At 32.2% G+C, this 23,278-nt stretch overlaps 1 long non-coding RNA gene across 1 annotated transcript; it reads left to right on the forward strand.

The window, feature by feature from the left end:
- The first annotated feature begins 2,275 nt into the window (after positions 1-2,275).
- Positions 2,276-9,630, forward strand: LOC132751256 (uncharacterized). Its single transcript, XR_009628661.1, has 4 exons — positions 2,276-2,651; positions 5,549-5,632; positions 8,094-8,221; positions 9,022-9,630. It is a non-coding gene; the product is annotated as an uncharacterized LOC132751256 (long non-coding RNA).
- The last annotated feature ends 13,648 nt before the right edge of the window (positions 9,631-23,278 follow it).

Here is a 23,278-nt window from a genome sequence, read left to right on the forward strand (position 1 = left end):
ATGTGAATATGAGGAAAAACGACAGAAACTATCAGTGATGTTCAAAGTATTATTGGCTTAAAAGGTTGTGTTAACCATCTTATCGGAGAGAGGGAAAAAAACAGCCAAATATTCATGAAGTTCACAAACAGTGTTTTATTGGCTGTTAAACACAAGTTGTTTTTCTTCTTTGTATAAAAAGAAAAATTACAAGGCATGTTTAAATAATAAATTCATGTATACTGTATAATATTAAACATAGAATATTTAATAAAAACAACATGTAATACACCATAATTGTGATAAATGTTACTGTATCCTTTGATAGAACTGAACTGATAATAATTGCAGAATTCATACGCTTTAAAAATTGCATGTTGAAGATAATAGTTAAGGCATTATTCAGAGTTTGCATTAATCTACTGTCTCGATACGTGTACTGGAAATGCGAATAGACTTCTAATATAAATTAACATTAAATGAGATCTTTATATAAATAATACGAAGTGTATGCGTTTTAACGTCACATCTTTTCAAGCATGTAAAAAGTTTTATTGTTCAAAACCTGGTAAGAATATAAGAATTGTGTGACGTCCTTGACTGCCATTTAGAATTATGCATGCTAATATTTATGAAAAATCGATAGTTTCCATTTACTGTAATTCATCTGTCATCCAGGTTTTTGTCCATTTGAAACAGCTTGCTATGCAATATTCATACGTGTTTTATATATCAGCTTCTTTGTCATGATACGGAAGATGAATGAAGAATAATGTATCATTTAATTAACAGTTTCAATAAAGGCTCAATAATAGGCATAATTACTTTATTTAAGTGACAGGGAGCTGTGAAATTAAAAACAAAGTAGATACTTAATACTTTTCAACGATTAAGCCTTTTTATACGGTACATCAGATTTAGAATTCTTTTACCAAAAAATAATTAATTTAACTTTTTATCAATGGCCATTTCCCTAATTACCATTTTGTCATCAATGAGAAAATTGCATGGCATTATTAAAGTTTATGAGGAAAGGTTAATTCGCTAATCGTTTCAAGTTAAAATACAAAAATATAACATTATGACATGAATGACGTCGTTTTTATATCATATGGTAATAAATGTTGATATAAAACAGTTTTAGAGTCATCTCATTTAATTTAAATGTACGAAAAAACAAAATTTTAATCAACATTTCATTTTTTATCAAAAATAATAAACCCAAATGCAAATACGATAAATACCAAAAAAGATCGTGTAGAAGGCTTAGAGATTTTTAAAGCAACTCTTTGCTTCATTATCGATTCCTGGCTCAGTGGTCCATGCCATGTAGTTGTGTGTTATTTGTTATTTTTAAAGATCAAAATGTGAATGCATACATTTTTAGAAAAGAAGGAAATAAGTCGCAGAATGTGTATTACGACATCATAAGAAAAAAAGCCTTCATGGCACGAAAAATAAAGATACAAATATATGCAGAAATAGGTCTTCTTCAATCTCGAGTATATAACATACAATAATACAATGAAACCTGTTGAATTGATATTATTTTGTGGTTGCAATAATTAAATCATATTATTTTATTACAGTGTATTTTATTTCATTTTAATTTCAAATTGATAATAAATGATATTAAATTTTATATAATTTGATTTTGATATATACTTGCAACATTCATATTGCTTTATCAATAAATACTTAATAACACTAAAATAATTGGAAACCATAATCCAAGACGACCAAATCAACAATTATCTTCCACTTGTCTACATTCACCCGTTTTATTTCCCTTTAAGATATTTATGTAATATAGATTTGTAAAATTAAATGAATTTATACAGGAGTGAAATCATTTTAATACTGCTTTAAATGGACAATTACATGTAACGAAGTTCATTTAATGCCTTACAATTTTCTAAATTTATAACAATAAAGTTCTAAATTACTTCCGTAAACAAGCCAAATGCTAATCATTTTATCTCTTAGCATAACATAAATAATGAAGAGATAGAAATTTTGTTTAAGTTCCTTATATATGCGTTCATTTCAAGACAATTTTGGGGGGCGCAAGCCCCCAATGTAATTACGATAAATTCAGTTAACTACCTTTTGAACGCATTTAGGCTATCTAGCTGCGCTGAGCAAAAATAGTTCCAATATTTTGCCATAATATTCAGATCATCATAATACCTTATCTAATTTAAAATTGACTGGTCATTTTATTACTTAATTTTAAATCCTTTTATCACAAAATTACAAATACCATTGCTGTACGTGATTTGAATATTACTACGCTAGCAGTCGATAAAAATTTAATGAGAACCAGTTTATTTGTCCTACCTTCTGGTTCCCGATGCATGAGAGCCAAAGTACTTGCATAAATTTGGTGCCAATTTTATCAAGTCATAAATTAACTAACTATCATAGAACACAATAATTCAGGAAGATGGAATACGATTTTCAAATTAGATAACTTTCAAGCTTAAAATGGTTAAAAAGTGTGAATGACAGAGTAAAAATTTGTATGCGTATGAATACGAACTATTTTCCCTCTGACGTCATTTTCCCGAAATCGCCATCTTGGTCAGTTATTCCGAGAAAAGGTTGAGAAGATTTGCTATCAATTAGGAAGTCCCAGCCATTACGTTGATATTTTGGTTGCAATCTATTCCGTATGTATAATCAAGTTTTCTTCACAATCTGGTAAAGCTATTGATATATTTCGCTTGATAGACTGCAAATTTTAGTGCAGTGTCGTACTCGGCCTCGAGTCAGCTCGGCCTTTTTTCAACTCGGTCCACCTTTTAATTTATTAACATATTGGTTTTTTTTATCACTTTTTATTGTTGAAACCACATAATTAATATCAGGACTTATTCAGAAACATGGAAAGGTATTTTCTTAAATTATTATTACATTTTTGACTACTTTTTGAACACATCTTTATCAGTCTATTACTCAATTTACTGTATTAGCTAACTAAGCTTAACAAAATAAGCCCAAAACTTGTCATGATATACAGGTAAAATGTAATAATTGGTGAAAAATGATAGTTTTCAATTTTGTGATCATGATTTTTGCAAGCGACTGGAGTTACTGCCCCAGCCCTGTAATGAATAAAATCCTATCCTATGAGAGGTCCCAAAATTTAAAGGACTAGTAATAATTATAATTGTTAAATACAATATGACCCCTGCAGGACAGGGCAGACCGTGAGACAGGGCGGACCGTACCAGGGCGGACTGTGACTTGAGACTAGGCGGACCATATTTTGGGACATCAATAATTTAATACTTTTATTACATTAGTCCACATATAAATACTTTTTAAATCATGGTCCGCCTAATCTTGAGTCACAGTCCGCCCTGTCCGTAATTCAATATGACTTAAAATAAGATATACTTATTTCATACATGTAGATCTGATTTTCACAGTTTTGCCTTCATCAGATGTAGGATTTCATGATATTTATGGTCAGTCCATAATTTTGTAGATTTTTTATTTGTAAATTTATAGACATTTATATATGAAAAAAGTAGTTGTATTAAAATTCAAAACCACAGGTCGATAATAATAAGATTACTGATTATATTATTAAATATAACAGATTCCAGATAATGTGAATATCGGCATATTTTACGCTTTAAAATCAACTAAAAACGTACAAGGTTAACAATTTGTTGCGTTCATTTACGCACTCTGTAAATTAATTACGCAAAGAATGTGAATTTGAAGTGTTTTTGGTGTGTACTTACATTTTTGAAACAGCTGATTGACCGCTTCCATTTAACAGTTGAACTGTGCTTACAGTGTGTATCTTTTTCCAATTAATACCTGTCAAGATACTTTCAACTATTTTTCTCTGTAAACCAGTCAAATTACATCTTTATTGCTTACGTGCTTGATAAAATATTTGTTCTATTTTCTTGATAATTGCAAGGATTTATTAATACACATGTTGTGCATGGTTGCTCCAAGGGCTAATCAAATTGAACTTTTTTTCACACAACTCTGTTGCCGGGGAAACTTGATAAACTTACCTCATTACCTTTGTTGATATAAACAATCAATAAAAACAACTTGTCTTTAGCAGCGGAATTTTATATACATCATATTAAGTCATCATTACTTTTATTGTTTAACATCTATATGATTATTATACTAATAGTATTCATGGAAGTATATGAATTGGTAGAGGAATAGGCAGCGGCTAGCAGTATGAACCAGTATTAGCTGTATGCGAGTCAAATACGACTAGCATATACTCACTGTTGAGACTAGCTGTACAGCATTTTAAAAATGAGTTGCCTAAAACAATAATATGCAAACTTGTTTTTCTAAAAGAAGATTTCATTGAATATCATATACAATTTCAGTCAATGCGAAAGTAAAAAAAAATTCCACCCACAAGGACTGGGATCCTTAGACTGATGATTTTTTCCCCGCCCGGACTCTGACAGGTTTTTTTTGTAGGTATGGGGGAGGGATATTGCCATAATTATAAAGAAAAATATTTAGCATATATGAATTATCAGACTCAACTATAAGATACTAAAGAAAAAAATATACAGAAACATAATTGATAAAACATTAGCATGATTCACAAGAAAACAATTTACATGTACAACTTTCAAAGGTTTAATTTTGAAGATTGGAGAAAAAATATGTTTTGGAAAAGAAATTATCCGAGACAAGATGGTGGCTTACATTTCTTAGCAAAAACTGGTCGTATCCTGCGGTGATTTTAGTTATCTTGGTCTGTGAATACAAGCAAAAATTTAAATGATAGATCGATCTTGGAAGCTTTGCATATTTCAGAAGGCCAAAAATTGTTTCAAACTGGCGGAAATTTTATTCGGACATGACAACTGACTGTATAGAAATTTATCTTGACCCTACTGATTTTTAGTTGGCGAGGTCCGAGGACCGACAGCCTTTCGCACAGACTGCAATTTACAGTTGGTATAGTAATTTGTAGTGTTTGATGATCAAAAGATTTTGTTTCCTTATGAAAATCATGGAGTTGAATAATCTGTGTGAAAGCGCAAAGAGAAAGAGACTGAAAATTAATTTATTATTTCTATGGACATTATTATATAGATACATTTGTAATCAAACATGTGGGTCAATTTCCAACAGTAGTTGAATTATGACAAAGTATTTTTAATAATTTTATTTCACTTTTAGCTACTTGAAAATTTCATGCTGGATGTTTGCTTACCATTACATTTTGCATAAAGAGCTCTATGATTGACATTAAAGTCCACGGGCCAATTCATTTCTGATATATCTTTCCGATATCTTGTTATAATATAAAAGGCTGAACGTCATCGTAGAATTATTAGGAAAAAATATATATGTTCATTCTTTGTAAAAATGTTAGAAGACTTGCAAGTTACCTATTTTATCATTGCATTTATTTATTATTGAAAAAATGCTGAACAGCTATCCTCAACAGTGTGTATAGGCTAGAACTTTCAGTTTGCATTTAGGGTCAAAATATATTGTTACAGTCATGACAGCTTTCCCGTTGCTGTCAACAAACTTTAACCTTTTTATAACTTTTCAGATCTTGGTGTATTGTCTTCATACTTGGCCACAACAACCCTTCAAATAGACCAGACTAAACTTGACCTCCATATAAACATTCAAGGTAAAATATTTAAATTTTCCTGATTTTTGCTATTAGTGGCTATGACTTTGTTATTTTTGAATGGATTGTCTTCAAACTTGTACGCAACAATCTTTCAGGATAGGACCTGATTCACTCATTAATGTCCTTGAAGCTTTTGTGATCAGAAGTCGTGTAGAATAATACAAATACAGAACAATTTCATTTACTTGGTTTTGCAACTTCTGAGACAATGGATTTTAAAGATAGTTGTTTTCTTAAAATTTAAGGACAGTATAGTAGATTGAAAAGACATTTACAGGGCTGCAGATAACATGCGTATTTGCGTTATTACCCAATTAAAATGTCTAAAAACCCAATAGAAATAATAACTAAGGGTAAGAAAAAGTAAATGAATTCTTATTTATACAAACTACATTTGAACTGGTGCGTAATGACGAAAATTATTACTTAACGCGTACATCAGGCAGATCATACTGTTTCAGACTGTTTTAACCTTTAAATTATATAAGGCAACTTGGAAATCTCCTAGGCCAATAAACCATAAAGCAAAGTAGTAAGTAGCTTTTTTATTACCGTACAAAACCTACAAATGTCTACAATGAAGGTCAAAAATTTTGGGTAAAATTTCTTTAGGGATTCTGTATTTATCTATTTTATGATCACATCCGTGTTATTTGTGCCGTGTGGCGGCTGTAAAAAGTCTCCCCGTACATTTAATCAATGATGTTATATTTTCGATCCTTGAAGATCGTTCAGCACGACATTATTGTTGTGCTTGTGGTATTTTTAGTTTCAACTTTTTGGCATTTTCTAGTTGGGTGGTTCCAATATTCCTACTTGAATAATGTTGAATCACCCTTAGGATATGTTGCCTGCTTTTTAAATTTGTCTTTTGACGTCTTATCTGTGATACGCAGGCTTCATAACCTCTGATCCCCTTTCAAAATTCCATTTTATTTAGTTCCGCCCATTTTTTTCTCGTTTAGGGCACACGCTTTTTATTACTTGGGGACCATACGCCGCTTTTCATGTAATGGCACGGAAGTGTCACATTGAAGGTTCCATGATAACCGCCGTATGAACACATCTGCGGATGTTTCTAAATTCAAAATTTTACTACTTCACGTTTAAATGTTGAATTCTGCTTAAGCCGGTGCTAGGGGGCGTGGACGGTAACTTGCACTTTCCAGTACCGTCCATGAACAGGCTCAATCAAACCGAGCCTGCAACATTTTCAATTTTGCCGTGTTGGGCTTTCTTTAGGGATTCTGTATTTATCTATTTTATGATCACATCCGTGTTATTTGTGCCGTGTGGCGGCTGTAAAAAGTCTCCCCGTACATTTAATCAATGATGTTATATTTTCGATCCTTGAAAATCGTTCAGCACGACATTATTGTTGTGCTTGTGGTATTTTTAGTTTCAACTTTTTGGCATTTTCTAGTTGGGTGGTTCCAATTTTCCTACTTGAATAATGTTGAATCACCCTTAGGATATGTTGCCTGCTTTTTAAATTTGTCTTTTGACGTCTTATCTGTGATACGCAGGCTTCATAACCTCTGATCCCCTTTCAAAATTCCATTTTATTTAGTTCCGCCCATTGTTTTCTCGTTTAGGGCACACGCTTTTTATTACTTGGGGACCATACGCCGCTTTTCATGTAATGGCACGGAAGTGTCACATTGAAGGTTCCATGATAACCGCCGTATGAACACATCTGCGGATGTTTCTAAATTCAAAATTTTACTATTTCACGTTTAAATGTTGAATTCTGCTTAAGCCGGTGCTAGGGGGCGTTGACGGTAACTTGCACTTTCCAGTACCGTCCATGAACAGGCTCAATTAAACCGAGCCTGCAACATTTTCAATTTTGCCGTGTTGGGCTTTCTTTAGGGATTCTGTATTTATCTATATTGTACTTTATAACCCAAATTGGTTAGAGGGGGTAGGGTAAAAAATACAGAAATAACTCAAAGAAAATAGAAAAAACCCAATAGATCACAAAATAAGGGGTAATTACCCAATATACACAAAATGTTATCTGTAGCCCTGCATTTAGTACATACTGTATATACACTATAACTACTATAGTATACTATAAAAATCTTTGTTCTTGGACAATTTTGAACAAATTGTTTCTTAAACAGTGTAAGAAATTAGGATTTGAATCGACTAGCCTGGTCGGACTACCAGATTGGAATATTCACTAGCCCAAAAGACATTTCTCTGGCACAATTAATTTGTTCAAAACAGTTGTTTATATTGCCTCTTAAAATACAGTAGCCTGGTCAGGCCTGTTACTGTGAAAAGTTGGTAGCCCGAGGAGAAATTTAGTAGTCGGGCCCTCGGACTACTGCTAATTTCTAACACTGCTTAAATTATTGATTTGACTATTGATTTCAACTAACATAATTATTGGGATACTATATATGTATATCTAATAATAATTATATTTTATCTTTCCGACTTTCTGTTTTAGATGGTCGGCCTACATGTCAGATTTGTAAATGTGAACGGCACGGTATCGATTTTAAGGATGCTTTGGGTCAATGAGGATGAAATAAAATGTGAGACTGTCAATCTGACAAACCTTGCAGTGAATAAATGGTAAAATGTTTCTTTCAGTAGCATGGCATTTAAGGAAGCGGTACATGATGATTTAGAAGTGGTTGTATATGATATTTCTTAATTATTATATTCTAATAGCTTTTTTTTCTTGACTTGTTTAAAGGCTGACACAGGATAGTCTATTTAAAGTCAGTGAGCTTCTGTCACTGGATAGACTATTTTCACAAAAATCCAAATTTATAAAAAGGAATTACAGTGAATTTAAATATCATCTTATAGAATAGAAATTAGGAACAAAATTAATAACAAGAACAATTGTGACATGTAACATGTATTTATGAATTCAGCTTTCCTTTCCTTTTCACCTCAGGAGAATTCACATTAAAATAATGACTATTCACAATAAGCACTCCAACATATCTGACATATATGATTATCTTATCTTCACTTAGCTGTCTATAGCTTATCAGAATCACTCACATTTATAAATTTAAATGATTTTGAAAAAAATGCTGCTTAGCAAATAGATAAAATACTTGGGTGTCTGTGGCGATTGGTTGACTGTAAACCTTTAAGCCTTTCACTGCTGTAGGTTCGTGCTCTGCAAGTGTTTACGGATCATTTCATGTGAGAAAGCTATCTAGCTCATTTATGGAACATTGATGGTACCCAGGTGCCTGAAATCATACACATAGGTGCACCAAGGTCTTCCTCAAGCAGTAAAGCTGGAAATTGTGCTTTAAATTGCCCCCACCCCCCCCCCCTCCCCGAAAAAAAAAAAATACAAAAATAATGGAATTTTTATTTTGCTATTAACTTTTTCTAAACAAATATTTCAGGAAACAGTGGCGTTTGTATGATAGAACAGTAATAGCAGGAGTGATAAGGACAGATGCATGTAGATGTGTCTTCATGTCGGAAACACTAGAGAAATTGACACATTTGGGTTTTTCAAAACTTAAAGAAATTGGAATACCAGGAGACTGCTTGCCATTTGCAATGTTGGAATGTGTGATGTCGAAAGCCTCATGAATATAGTAACTTGACTTAATCTAATAAGAAAAAGAAAAGACATTGAGGAGAAAACTAGTCACCAGTCTTTCACCAAGAACATGAGATAACTTTCCAATATTTGAAATATCATAATATGTATAGAACTTGAATGAGCGACATAATATGTATTGATATTGAATGAGCGACCAGTTTTTCACCAGGAAAATAAGATCACTTATCTATTTTTGAAATATGTATGAACAGAACTCTATCAACTTCAAGGTGAGAGTTTATCATGAAGAACATGAGATAACTTATGTATGAACAGAACCACATTTGAATATAGAGGCGCCAGTTCATCACCAAGAAGATGAGCTAACTTATCAATGTTTGAAATCTGTTATACCCCGCACAACAAAGTTGTAAGGGGGCTATACTGGAATCAGCTTGTCCGGCCGTCGGGGCATCCGTCGCTTTTTTCTTGTCCGTCCATAAAATTAAGATTCCCTTGACCCACAGTCTTCATATTTGGCATGGAGGTAAGTCATGATTAGTAGATGACCTCCATTAATTTTGAGAACACCAAGTCAAAGGTCAAGGTCACAGGGGTCTTGACTGAAGAAAGCTTTTCTGCCCAATAACTTAAGAATCCTTCGACCCACAGTCTTCATATTTGGCATGGAGGTTAGTCATGATAAGTAGATGACCCCTATTTATTTTCAGGTCTAAGGTCATGGTCACAGGGGCCTTGGCTAATTAAAGCTTGTCCGCCCAATTACCTAAGAATCCTTAGACCCATAGTCTTCATATTTGGCATGGAGGTTAGTCAAGATTAGTAGAATACCCCTATTGATTTTGAGGTTACTGGGGCAAAGGTCAAGGTCACAGGGGCTTTTATTACAATTAGCTTGTCTGCTCAAATGGTCTCATATATTCATCATAAAACACCTCCAGGCAAGGCTGCATGAAATGGGTGGAGAGGGGTGTTATTGAAGTCATTCAATGGCAGTTTTAGTTTTGAGGTCAGTAGGTCCAAGGTAAAGTTCACTTTGATCTTTTCCACTAAAACATGTAGAATATATAACTTAGCAATGCACTGGCTTACTTCCCTCAGATTTGGCTGAGCTGTAAATGACTACTGTTGATTCTGACAAATTGGTATGTGGGGGTATTCACGCCATGACAATGGCAGTTCTAGTTTGTACAGAAAATATCAAGGTGCAAGTTTCTTTTATTAAGAATAGACTTATTGATTAGATAACTTACAATATTTACAAACATTTATAATACCACACCCATTTAAAGTATTTCAGCTGAGATTGTATTATCCAAAATACATGTATTGTTATAATGTACTTTATAGTATATTTATTGATATATTTATTGTAAAGTTTTGATTCTACTAGATTTTAAAAACATTTAGATTTTACTAGATCTTGAAAATATTTTGTTCCATGCTCTTTCATTTAATTTTGAATAATGAATCCAATAAATACCTATAATAAGTATAGGATTAAAATTGATAATGTTTTCTATCTTTAACTTCTATTAAAAAGTAATGTTTAAACTGCTGGTTAGATTTCAAACAGGACTAAATAGGGGTGTACAGTGCCATCCTTAGTTGTGCACATTGTTGGCATGTTCTCATTGTCGGATACCCACGGCCGAACCATTAACATTCATCATTGATTGCATGTTATGTGACATGTTTATCAATTGTGGGTATCCAACGATGGCAGCCATGTTCTGTTTCTCTGCACAAAATGGCCCAAGAGTTAAAAAAAGAAATATCTATCACATGTACAACTGCCAAAATTCAAAAGAGTGATCAGAACCATACACAGTTTTGGGAGACATGTTTTTGTGACAAAAGCCCTTCAAGTTCATATATGACCTTGACCTTTATTTGATATAAAATATCTTTGGAGTTAGCTGGAATTGTCATTACTTTGTTATTTTTTTACAGATTTGAATCATGCTTGAACAAACAAACACAGAACCAACATGTTGAATTTTTCTGATATAACTTTGACCTTTAAATGACCATTACCTACAAGGTCAAACAATTGAAATTCACTCACATTGTCATAACTTTGTTTTTGTCTATGATTTGATTCATTCTTGGACAAAAGAACAATTATCATTCAACTATGACCTTTACTATTCAAATTTGAAATTTACTTTATACATTTATATTATGTTTTCTAGGAGTACTCTAATAGATATTACAATATTCTCCTACTGATGTGTTTGACTTCCAATGTAAGAAAAAGCCGAGCATGGCCCAAGCTAGATAGTGGCTCTTGTTTTCAATGCCAACTTGATTAAATGTATACATTCCAATTTACATTCTCACATGTATTATCTATTGTGCTTGAAAGGTTTCTACAAAAAATAAGTTTGTTCTTACAGTCCTGGTTTTATTTTAGAAATATTTTAAAGACAGTTAAATGTTCTGTTTATTTAATATCTGCATACTCATTTCTTGGAATAAATATAGCAAGTACACTGATTTATGTGTTATACATTCACATAAGGAAGTACTTTACATGAAAATTGGTTAAACAACTATAGTTTCCCAACAAAATCCAATGTCTTAATTTAAAATGTTTATTCATGATATATATGATATCAATTATGCATTTTGCTGGGTTTGTTAGTATGTTCTTGGTACATGATTTTCAATTTTGACAAGAGTTTGGAAGCGATACTATTATATTGTGTACAAAATGGGCACTTATTCAACTTTGAAAGAAGAATGATATCAGATTGGAACACCTAAAGTAGATTGCTATACATATCTCGAATTTAGCACATATTGCGCCCCCATCAGTGCTTTCAGCACTTTGATTATAATTCCGTATACACTAAGTACAATTTTAAAGCATATATCTACAGATTAATGCATGTCTTAAAGTACTTTTATGGTAGCTGTTGTACATATTGTGTTTATTATGTTTTCCTTTACATTTCTCCTCATCCCTCAGGAAAATCCCGGTAACTTTATTTTAAGATATGTCTCCGATAAACCAGACTGTTATTTGTAATTAAAAGCTAGTGACAGCGTAAAAGTGCATCTGCACAATAAACAAATGATAAGGAAAGTAAATAACATAAAGTAATTACACCAAGACTCTTCCGTCTATGTTAAAAGTGAAATATGCAGCTTCTTATTTCTTAAAATATCTCTACAGTACAACCCCTGCAAAGTGGCCACCGGAAGTAAAATATCCTCTTTAAAAACAACATCATTTTTTTAAAATTCTGTGTAGCACCTGTTAATTGCATATAAGTTCATCGAAGCCGGTGTTAGAAGACGTTAGAAATGATGCATTTATCATCATCATTCATAAACATGTTCAATCAAACCAAGACTGTAAATTTCACATTTAAACTTTTTTTTGCTCTTGTTCTCCACTTTTCCAGATATTTTAACAAAGAATTTAACCTGTATAAAGCCATACCTTCCAGCAACAACAACAATCTGTGTCTGTCTCCAACGGTTGTTGCTCTACAGAGGTTGTACTGTTTAACATTCATTAACAATATATCATATCATAACAATTGCTGCAGCAATCCCTTAGGGGCGTCCTTGGACGAGTGGTTTAGGTCGTTGACTTCAAACCACTTGCCCCTCACCGCTGTGGGTTCGAATCCCGACAGGGACTTTGGATGTTTTCATGTGACGAAGCTATCCAGCTAGATTACGTAATGTCGGTGGTTCTACTCAGATGCCATTTCGTGCCTGAAATACGGAGGGGCACCTGAGGTCTTCCTCCACCAGTAAAGCTGGAACGTCGCCAAATGACCTATACTGTGTCAGTGTGACGTAAAACAAAATCAAACAAATATAGCAACAACCCCTACCTTGAAAGTTGCAAAAAAAGTATGTAAAACCATAAAAGTGATAATAACAACAACATTTTTTTCCACACTTTAGATGAAATATGTTCTTGTTACACAAGTTGATCCAGCTATTCCTAGGGTGATATCATATTTTGTTAATAACATGTAAAGCTTTTAATTTGTCTTGAGTGAAATTGTCCCATAAAACTATGAAGGAAGGCATAATAGGTGCTTGTAAAGAATGAACCACGTTAAAACATGTGAAAGGTTATGAAAAGAAAATACCGGTTTGAAATATACTTAAAATGTACCTCATTTATTTCTAAAATATTTTAAAGTCATGTTATGCAGTATTGGTCAATACAGATTGTATGCGTTTTTACAACACAGCTTTTCGTCAGTTCGATGCCAAAATCTTCAAAATGTGTCTAGTTTAGTATATTTGCTTTTCATTTGTATAAAAACATCGCGATTCCATGACGCCCTTCACTGTTATCAAGAAACATGCATGCCAGTATTTATGAGAAATGAATAGTTTCCGAGTTCTGTTTGTCATTTATCATTTAGGTTTTTGTCTATTAGTAACAGATTGTTCGGTTATAATCATACCGTATTTTGTAACAGCTACTTTGTCATAATGCAGAGGATACATTAGAAATAATAATACATTTGGTTAGCAGCTTAAATATTGTCTGAATAGCTATCCATTATAACTTAAAGCAAATAAATGCAATCTGGAAATTGGAGAAAACAATAGTCAAGATTTCGTATTCTGAAAACATTTATTGATTTTTTTTATATTTGTTAACTTTTATCAGTAAAAGATTTTTCACTAATAATATGTTTTGAAAACCAAATGTCTTCAAATCAAAGTTTGCATTTCACTGTGAGATTAATATTATTAATTAATCGCTATTTGACTATTTTATAATCTAAAATGTATCGGTGTATTCAAAGCAAGAAATGAGATTATATTTCTAGTCTTTTCTCATATGTATCATGTGGTAATCATAATTGATAAAAAAAATCGGTTCGATTGGTGCTAGTTGTGATTAGTAATCACAATTACTTTATAAAAACAAATAACCGATTCTTTAGCACAGATTTCCAAAGTGTTGTGATTTTGATGTCCATTCATTGTCTGCATGCAACTGATCAAAGTTTATGCAGCCATTCAGAGTGTGGGTTTTGTGTCCATTGCCTGCAAGCAAATATACATAAGTAATCAGAAAAGAAGAAAAGACTTGGTAGATTTATTCTTCGATAAAGATAGATAATGAAATATGATAGTAAGCAAGTATAATTATTACAATTTTTGTAGTTGTTTTTGTAGACGTAGCCGTGAAGTCATAACAGACAAAAACAACAAAAGATACGCACAAGAGAGTCTATTTCAATCTTAAGTAAATACGATATTAAAATGTTTCAATAATAGAGCATTGTAGCTTAAATTGAATTGATATTTGTGACTGAGTTACGTGTATAACGTATTTCTGTATAATGAATAACTCTGAACCTAACTGTATCAAAATATTTATAAAAATAACACAGTAACAATAAATGAGACTGAATTACAATATAACTATACCATATCATTACCAAACCGTAAACCTGTATTGATAATTATATCCAAAAGCTTCAATTTGTAAGTAAGAAAATGATAGAACATTTATTAAAACTTTCAATAAATGTAATTACATATAACATAATGATTATTTAAATTGGAACGGCACAATAAACGTCTCCACGAACCGCCTGTTAGTATATCATAGTTTTACAAATGGCATGTAAAATTGCTGTTTCATTTGTTGTTTGAATGACTATTGTCGTGAAATATGTTTAATTATGTTAGCAGTTCAAATTATGCATATACATGTTTATACATATGATAAATTAAATTAATGAGCTTATTTGATACAAGAAGTACTAAAAATGTATGCAACTTGCAAAATGCAATGAATCATTTACTGTTTACAACAGAGTACTCCCTTTTTCCTGTACACAAAGCTTCAATCTTTAAATCGATTGAAAAAATACTTTTCTTTGTCCTCAAATGATATAAAGTAGACTCCAAAATCACTCTGACATGTTCAAAACCAAAGTAAGCAAGGAAGATGGCATTTAATGAACACATCCTCCAAGAAAAACATCCACAAAGGGACACCGACTAGGAGTCAAGCAGGGCAACAAACAAAAACAAAAAAGGAATCACGGACGGAATTTTCGCAGTATTTAATGATCGTTTCTACATTTTTCACTAACGAGTCAAAATAAGTTTTGTTTAAGCGTAGAAGCCTATGGAAACCACTTTTTAAAAAACATTAAGAAATCGTAGTGGAAGGCTTTAGCATTAGATAATAAGAATTTTTGAAAACAAAACAGAAGTTCTAATGATGTGAGTTTTGATCAAAACATAGAATTGCAAATAAGTTACCAAAGCAACATTGGTAAGAAATTTTATCGCCGCATGCGAAACAATTAATACTAAATGGTAGCTTGGCAACAGAGAATTACTTGTTGAAGGGCTATGTCTTCATACTTCTTACAGCTATAATGGCTAATTTTAAACCTGCTGTATAATTGTTCTCTGCTAAGGTAATAAGAAAAACAAGGTGTTTACGACGAAGTTCAACTCGAGGCGAAAAGGCAAATGAGACAAAAATGCGACATATTATATGTGTCTTGTTTTCACCACTTATTTGTCGTTTCTTTGAATTTTCGTATCTGTACATTTTCACTTTTCACATTGTCATATGTGGATCATGCTGGCATATTTGCTTTGTTGCATTGTTGTCTTTTTAATATACGCGCTACGGATACACAAAAGCAGATAATTACACAATTAACACATGCCACAGCAAATGGAATATTATCGGCGCATTCAATTTGTTAGTTTGTTATATCTAATTAATACAAAGGTCAGATTTTATGTTATATGTTTATTTAAACACATTTTGTAAGCTACGTTTCTACCGATGTGAATTAACCAAAATGCGATCAAAGAAAAACGAACACTGTTAAAGACGTCCATAAAAGTAAAATGAAAATGATGCAGGCTTTGTTTGATTATGTCTGTCCATGGACAGTACTGAAAAGTAAGAGTTACATTCCATGCTCCCTGTCAACATTTAACATGAAATGGTAAAATTTTGAATTTCGAAACATCCGCAGTGGTGATCATGGAATCTTCAATAAGGCGGGTCAGTAGCATTCCATGAAAAGCGGTTAATGGTCCCCAAGTATAAGAATACATGTGCCCAATAAGAAATATCCCTGGGCGCGAAACTCAATAAAATGTTATTTGCATAGAGATCAGAGGTTATGAAAATGTAAAAGGGCGAAAATCTAAACAATGCGAAAAAGTGGAAAAAGTTTGAATTTGTCGAATTTTTGTGATTTCGTATTAATGCTTTCACTTATTAATTACAACCTATTTATAATAAAACGATTTCTTTATTCTCTCATTACATAATAAGACAAAGTATATCTTTTAAAAGCTATGTTAATGTCTGACAAATATTAACAGGAATTAAAACAGTATTTGAGAAACGTCTTTAGTTCATTCATGTTGATTTGAAATAATTCAAAATATTCAGTGATTCTTAAAAATGAAATAATTACCATTTATCATCACGCAAGAATTAAATATCATATTAACTTAAATCATTACAATTTTCTTGCTATGTAAGAAATAAACGGCATTTATTTGTATGTTAATTGGTTATTAAAAAAATCTATACTGCAATTGATTTAATTTGGTCATAATTTTGCATTGAAAGTAACTGTTCTTCGCATTATTGTTAGATACATCTTATTTATCTGCTACACAAAAGAAATTGTTGTCTTGTTCATGGAAGGTTCTAATAAGGCATTCGTAAAAGGTCATTGCAGTGTGAAGCATTCGTAAATGTCACTTACTTTTAAATTACAGCGTAATATTAATCAAAACGAATACACAGAACCGCAAGATTGCTAATTTGGAAAGCTTTAATTTGAGAAATAAATAAAAGTTGATCTTGTCTAGTCTGTGGCATTTGTCTGAAATCAATCGTTTTCAAAACTTTACTTTATCAAATTTACAACTATATTGTGATATTTTACTGAAAAAAATCACAAAAAAAATTATTAAAAGTTATCTATCTTTCAAATCGTATATTTTAATCTGGACAAGGTTGTATTGAATCACACCTACGGTTTTTTTAATAAACGTTTAATCTAAAAAAAAAATAGGGCAATATCGTCTTGTTTTCTGATTTTTGTTTAAACCACAATGCTGCATTTAACAGTTTATAAATCAGCAATATATAGTTATTTGAATGGATCTTTTTCTTAGGAAAAAAGGTATGCATGTATTACTATGGCAATGATTACAAAGGCATTAGTCTAAATTCCTGTTTTTTTAAATTGGTATTCCTGTACAATCACTGTGTTAATAAAAACATCTCTAATTATATTATTTGTCAAGATATGTGGAATAATGTCTAAATAATATAAATCATGTTTGTAATGAAAAACATGCAAACGATCTATCGATTCGAATATCACAATAAAATACGAATGATTTTAAAATAGAAATGCTACAACCCGATTGTCCTAAGAAGCTCTGGATTTATTTTTCCATTAACCATTGTATTATGTTCTTTTAAGGCTTGCAATGTATAAATTAATTAAGATTATCTACCGCAGTACGTAAATGAAATATCATATTGTTAATAACAAACAGGTAAGCAGATTTTAGCAGTTACACGTTTAATACTGATAAATTAGCTAGCAATCCAGCAGCTCTCACCCTCGAATGACCATTTCATTAGCAACTTATGACTTAGCTAGCGATTAATTCTATTATAGTTGCTTTATATTTCATTGTAAATTTTCTATATTTGATCATTTACATGATTTAATCAGTTCTTTTTATTTAATCGGTAACATTATTTATGTCTATTGCAAAGGTGTATAACGTTAAGTCATCCCAAGACTCCAAAATATTGCAACATGCTTTATAATCAACCCTGATTACGTCACGGTAATTTCCGATTTACCGATAAAATGATACATTAGGGAAATAGAGCATAAAAAAGCTTTTTAAATTAAGTTGTAGAAATAAAGCATTCAAGATTATCCTGGATATTTATTATTGGAATCACGAAGTTGACAAATTTCAGTAAATAATAAACTTGTATGACATGAGAAGACAGTCTTGAGTTATCGGTGCAGCTGTATTTTTTTTTTTCAGAAATACATATATTGCATTGAATTTTCTGTTAATTGCAAACAAAATGAAATAGTTATTCAAGCGGACATTTTGTACAGTGACATGGAAAATGGAACATCGTTGAACTGACTTCTATGTGTAAAGGCCCATTACATCCCAGAAATGATTTTATTATCAATTTGATTCTCCTTTCTCATTTTGTTTAACTTTTGGTGTACTTTATAGGCTTAATAGGTTCTAAAAAGTTGTTCTTTTGCCCATTATCTGAACGATCATGTTTCTTCTGTTGTTCTGTTTTTGGCAATTAGTACAGTTATAGTAATTGAATATTATTTTTGAAAGTTTGCTACTTTAATATTTTGATATATCCACAGTTAGCGTAACTTGCTTCAGATAACAAGCACCTATAAATTATTATGCTCTAAAACCATTGTTCATGTTTGCCCTTTCTAAAGTAATAAAGATTGATTAATTTCTGAATCATAATAAAGGTCTTTAAATGAATGAAAAAAATCTCAGATATATAAGAGATGTTTGATAAACTTGCATATTTGCGTATTTGAAAAGTGAAGAACTTCTTTTTTGACAAATTGAAACTCAAATATGATAGTTTAAAGAAAGTTATTTGCAAAAATCTATTTATTGCCTATAAAAATTACGTTAAATGAGATATTTTCAAAATAAGATATTTTCGCAAGGGCAATATTTTATGAAATATTTATATTTTAGAATTTTTACTTTTAGTTATTTGAATATACTTAGTTTACATACGTTTCTCGTTAATGAAAAATTAAAAATAACACTAGCGAAATTCAATCCCTCGCAAAATAACAATATAACTGAGAAACCTTTTTAATTCAATAATAATGTCAATGGAGGTTAAGTTTGATCAATTATCGGATTAAATATCGAAATATGAACGGAAACGGTTGATCATTCGAGTGAAGAAATATGTTTTAAGAACAGTCTCTTTAATATTTGCTGCGTAAATGTTCTTAAAATTTATATCTGAAACCAAACGACATGGGATGTAGTCTAGACAATATCTTGTATTATCTATAATTTATTCTTAATAAAGATATTTATACAAGCTATCTTATTGTTCATTGTTCTCATTTATTATTCTAATCAGTGTAAAAAATGAAAAATGTGAGAATTACGTATTTGATAAATTCCTCATATAAGCCTTTTATGGCCAGACTGTAACTAGTTTCCATGTACTGTGTTCTATAACATGCACGAGGAAATCTCTATCCTGAGAACTTTTGTCTGCGCACTTACACTTCATATGTCAAGTCAAAATAGGTCGATGTAATGTGATTAATAGTTTTAAAAATATTGTATTTTTGAAAAAATATTGTTCTTATATTATACAGTTATAATTAGCCCTCAAACTAAAAAAGAATCATAGGAAAAAAAGCCACGTGCAGATAAAGTTGTAAAGATGATTTTTTAAAGAAGAAACTACGGCATGACAAAACGTTTTGTATTTCTGGTAATAGTTAAAACATATAGCAATTGCATTTGAATACCTGTTTCAGCAAGAATTCATGAGTGATAAAAATATTTCAAAATGTTTACCTCGATTTTCAAATTATATCTATAAATGCAGGAATTGGTGCAATTAATCACAGAAACAAAAAGAAACTTGTTTACTATTGAAACTACATGCTTCCAGATGAGTAAAAATATAACAATAAATAAAACTTGAGAAAAATGTACTAAGATGTGAGGAAAAGTAACAAGTTTCAAGATTCAAGTAATATTTTTCACATTATGTGCAATTTGACGACTAATTTTTCAGTATCTGCAACTCTATTTCTACTGCGTTTCTAACGCAGTAAAGGCTATCCATGCATATTTTGATCACTTTTTGGTAATTTTTTTGGTTTGTAAGTGCCATTGATAATGTGTTGGTAACTTCACAATATAAACACATTCAAATACATTTTCAAAATTTTCATGAAAAGTAGCATGATTCTGGAGTCTGATTCTGAAGTTACATTATGCCCATCCAAAAATAATTGTGAGTGTTCAGGTAAAATTAAGATAACTATACATTTTGCTTGTCCTAATTGTTTTTAATTTCATAATAAATGTCATATGATTTATCAATAAGCCATGACTCACATAAACATATATAAATATTATTTGGAAAATATCTGTTATTTTCAGTTTATAAACAAGGGTGCCATAGTCACAAAATACGCCCGTTTACGAAAGCTTTAGATGGAGATGGGGGCATTATGGATAAGTGTTATCTAGCAAGCAAGTTTTTATTCTTGGCACTGTGTTGTTAAATGAACCTTAAAACAAATCAGTAGGGAAGATATGCACAGGATGTGTGACCTTGACCTTGGTCGCAGGGACCTGAATTTTATGCACGGCGCTCAGCCTCACAATGATGAACATTTGTGCCACATTATATTGAAATCCCTCTATGCATGTAGAAGTTTTGCTCCAGACAAGCGTTTTTCTATGAGCTCTAACTGTGACCTTCACCTTTGATCTAAAGACTTGGTTCATGTGCAGAGCACTACGTCTCATGGTGGTGAACAATTCTATAAAGTAACATTAAAATTCCTCCATGCATGTAGAAAATATGCTCCCGGACAAAATCTGGATATTTAATCATCTCCAGTGACCTTGACCTTGCAAATATTAACCTAAATTAAATGTGTCACACCTGTAGTCATGATAGTTACCATTTGTGTGCTACAATCCATCAATAAATGATGACTAAATGGTCCCTATACACATCTTCAAATTTTTATCTGAACTTTGACCTCTATGTGTAACCTTGACTTTGGTCGCAGGGATCTGAATTTTGCGTGCGACACTCAGCCTCACAATGGTGAACATTTGTGCCAAGTTATATTGAAATCCCCCTATGAATGTAGAAGTTTTGCTCCGGACAAGCGTTTTTCAATGAGCTCTAAGTGTGACCTTGACCTTTGACCTGGAGACCTGGATCATGCATGGAGCAATACATATCATGGTGGTGAACATTTCCATAAAGTATTATAAAAATTCTTCCATACATGTAGGAGATATGCTCCAGACAAAATCTGGATATTTCACCATCTTTAGTGACCCTGACCTTGCATATATTGACCTAAAGTACATGTGTCACAGCCGTAGTCATGATAATGACCATTTGTGTTACAATCCCTCAATAAATGATGATTAAATCGTCCCTATACATATCTTCATATTTTTATCTAAACTTTGACCTCTATGTGTGACCTTGACCTTGGCTGCAGGGACCTGAATTTTGTGCGCGACACTCCGCCTCACAATGGTGAACATTTGTGCAAAGTTATATTGAAATCCCTCTATGCATGTGGAAGTTTTGCTCCGGACAAGCGTTTTTCAATGAGCTGTAAGTGTGACCTTGACCTTTGACCTAGAGACCTAGTTCATGTGCGTGACATGGCTTCTCATAATGGTGAACATTTCTATGAAATTTCATTAAAATCCCTCCATGCGTGTAGGAGATATGCTCCGGACAAAATCTGGATATTTCATCATCTTTAGTGACCTTGAACTTGTATATATTGACCTAAATTATATGTATCACAGCCATAGTCTTGATAATGACCATTTGTGTTACAATCCCTCAATAAATGATGACTAAATGGTCCATATACACATCTTCATATTTTTATCTGAACTTTGACCTCTATGTGTGACCTTGACCTTGGCCGCAAGGACCTGAATCTTGCGCGCGACACTCCGCCTCACAATGGTGAACATTTGTGCCAAGTAATATTGAAATCCCTCTATACATGTGGAAGTTTTGCTTCGGACAAGCATTTTTCAATGAGCTCTAAGTGTGACCTTGACCTTTGACCTAGAGACCTGGTTCATGTGCGCGACACTGCTCCTCATAGTGGTGCACATTTCTATGAAGTTTCATTAAAATCCCTCCAAACATGTAGGAGATATGCTCCGGACAAAATTGGACGCCGTCCGCCCGCCCGCCCGCCAGGGGCGTTCCCATAATACGTCTCGTTTTTCAAACGGGCGTATATAAGAATGGTGCATCTGCCTCCAGGTGAACCAAAATATTTTTTTAAAAAAGAGAAAATAAGAATCCCTAAAGAAAGCCCAATACGGCAAAATTGAAAATGTTGCAGGCTCGGTTTGATTGAGCCTGTTCATGGACGGTACTGTCAAGTGCAAACTATCGTCCACGCCCCCAGCACCGGCTTAAGCAGAATTCAACATTTAACATGAACTGGTACAATTTAGAATTTTGAAATATCCACAGATGTGTTCACATAGCGGTTATCATGGAACCTTCAATGTGACACGTAAGTGCCATTCCATGAAAAGCGGCATATGGTCTCCAAGTAAAAAAATGCGTGTGCCCTAAACCAGAAAACAATGGGCAAAACTAAATAAAATGGAATTTTGAAAGGGGATCAGAGGTTATGAAGCCTGCATATCACAGATAAGACGTCAAAGGACAAATTTAAAAAGCAGGCCACATATCCTAAGGGTGATTCAACAGTATTCAAGTGAGGAATACTGGAACCACCAAACACGAAAAATAGCCAAATAGAAAGAACTAAAATACCACTAGCCCAACAATAAAAGTCAAACTAAAAAAAATCAAAGATTTTAAGAAAAAGATTTTTAAAAGTTATACTTTCATTGTTATGAGGATTATATAATTATCATTATTGACTGATTTTGCAGTATTTTTGTTGCGCAGACTGTAAGTGCCGTTTTCAAAGTGTTAATTACTTTCTTTGATCACTTCACATAATTGAACCTTTAAATACATTTTTCTAACATTTTCATGAAAATTAGTATGAATGTGGAAGCATGTTGTTTTAAAAAAGGTTTCTTCTCTCTGATCTTCGAACATCTGCATTTTTGGGATGTTGGTCGTTCTAAATAATTTCAATTTTTCCTCTATTATTTCATCATGCACATTCTTGATTTTCACAACCTGGCTTTTTTTATATTCACAAATTATATAGAAATCAATGCCCTATAAATTCAAGCTAGGCAATTAAATATAATAAAGTAAAGTG

This window comes from Ruditapes philippinarum, unplaced genomic scaffold (assembly GCF_026571515.1).
Source record: "Ruditapes philippinarum isolate M1 unplaced genomic scaffold, ASM2657151v2 ctg247_1_1_1_1, whole genome shotgun sequence".
Lineage (NCBI taxonomy): Eukaryota > Metazoa > Mollusca > Bivalvia > Venerida > Veneridae > Ruditapes > Ruditapes philippinarum.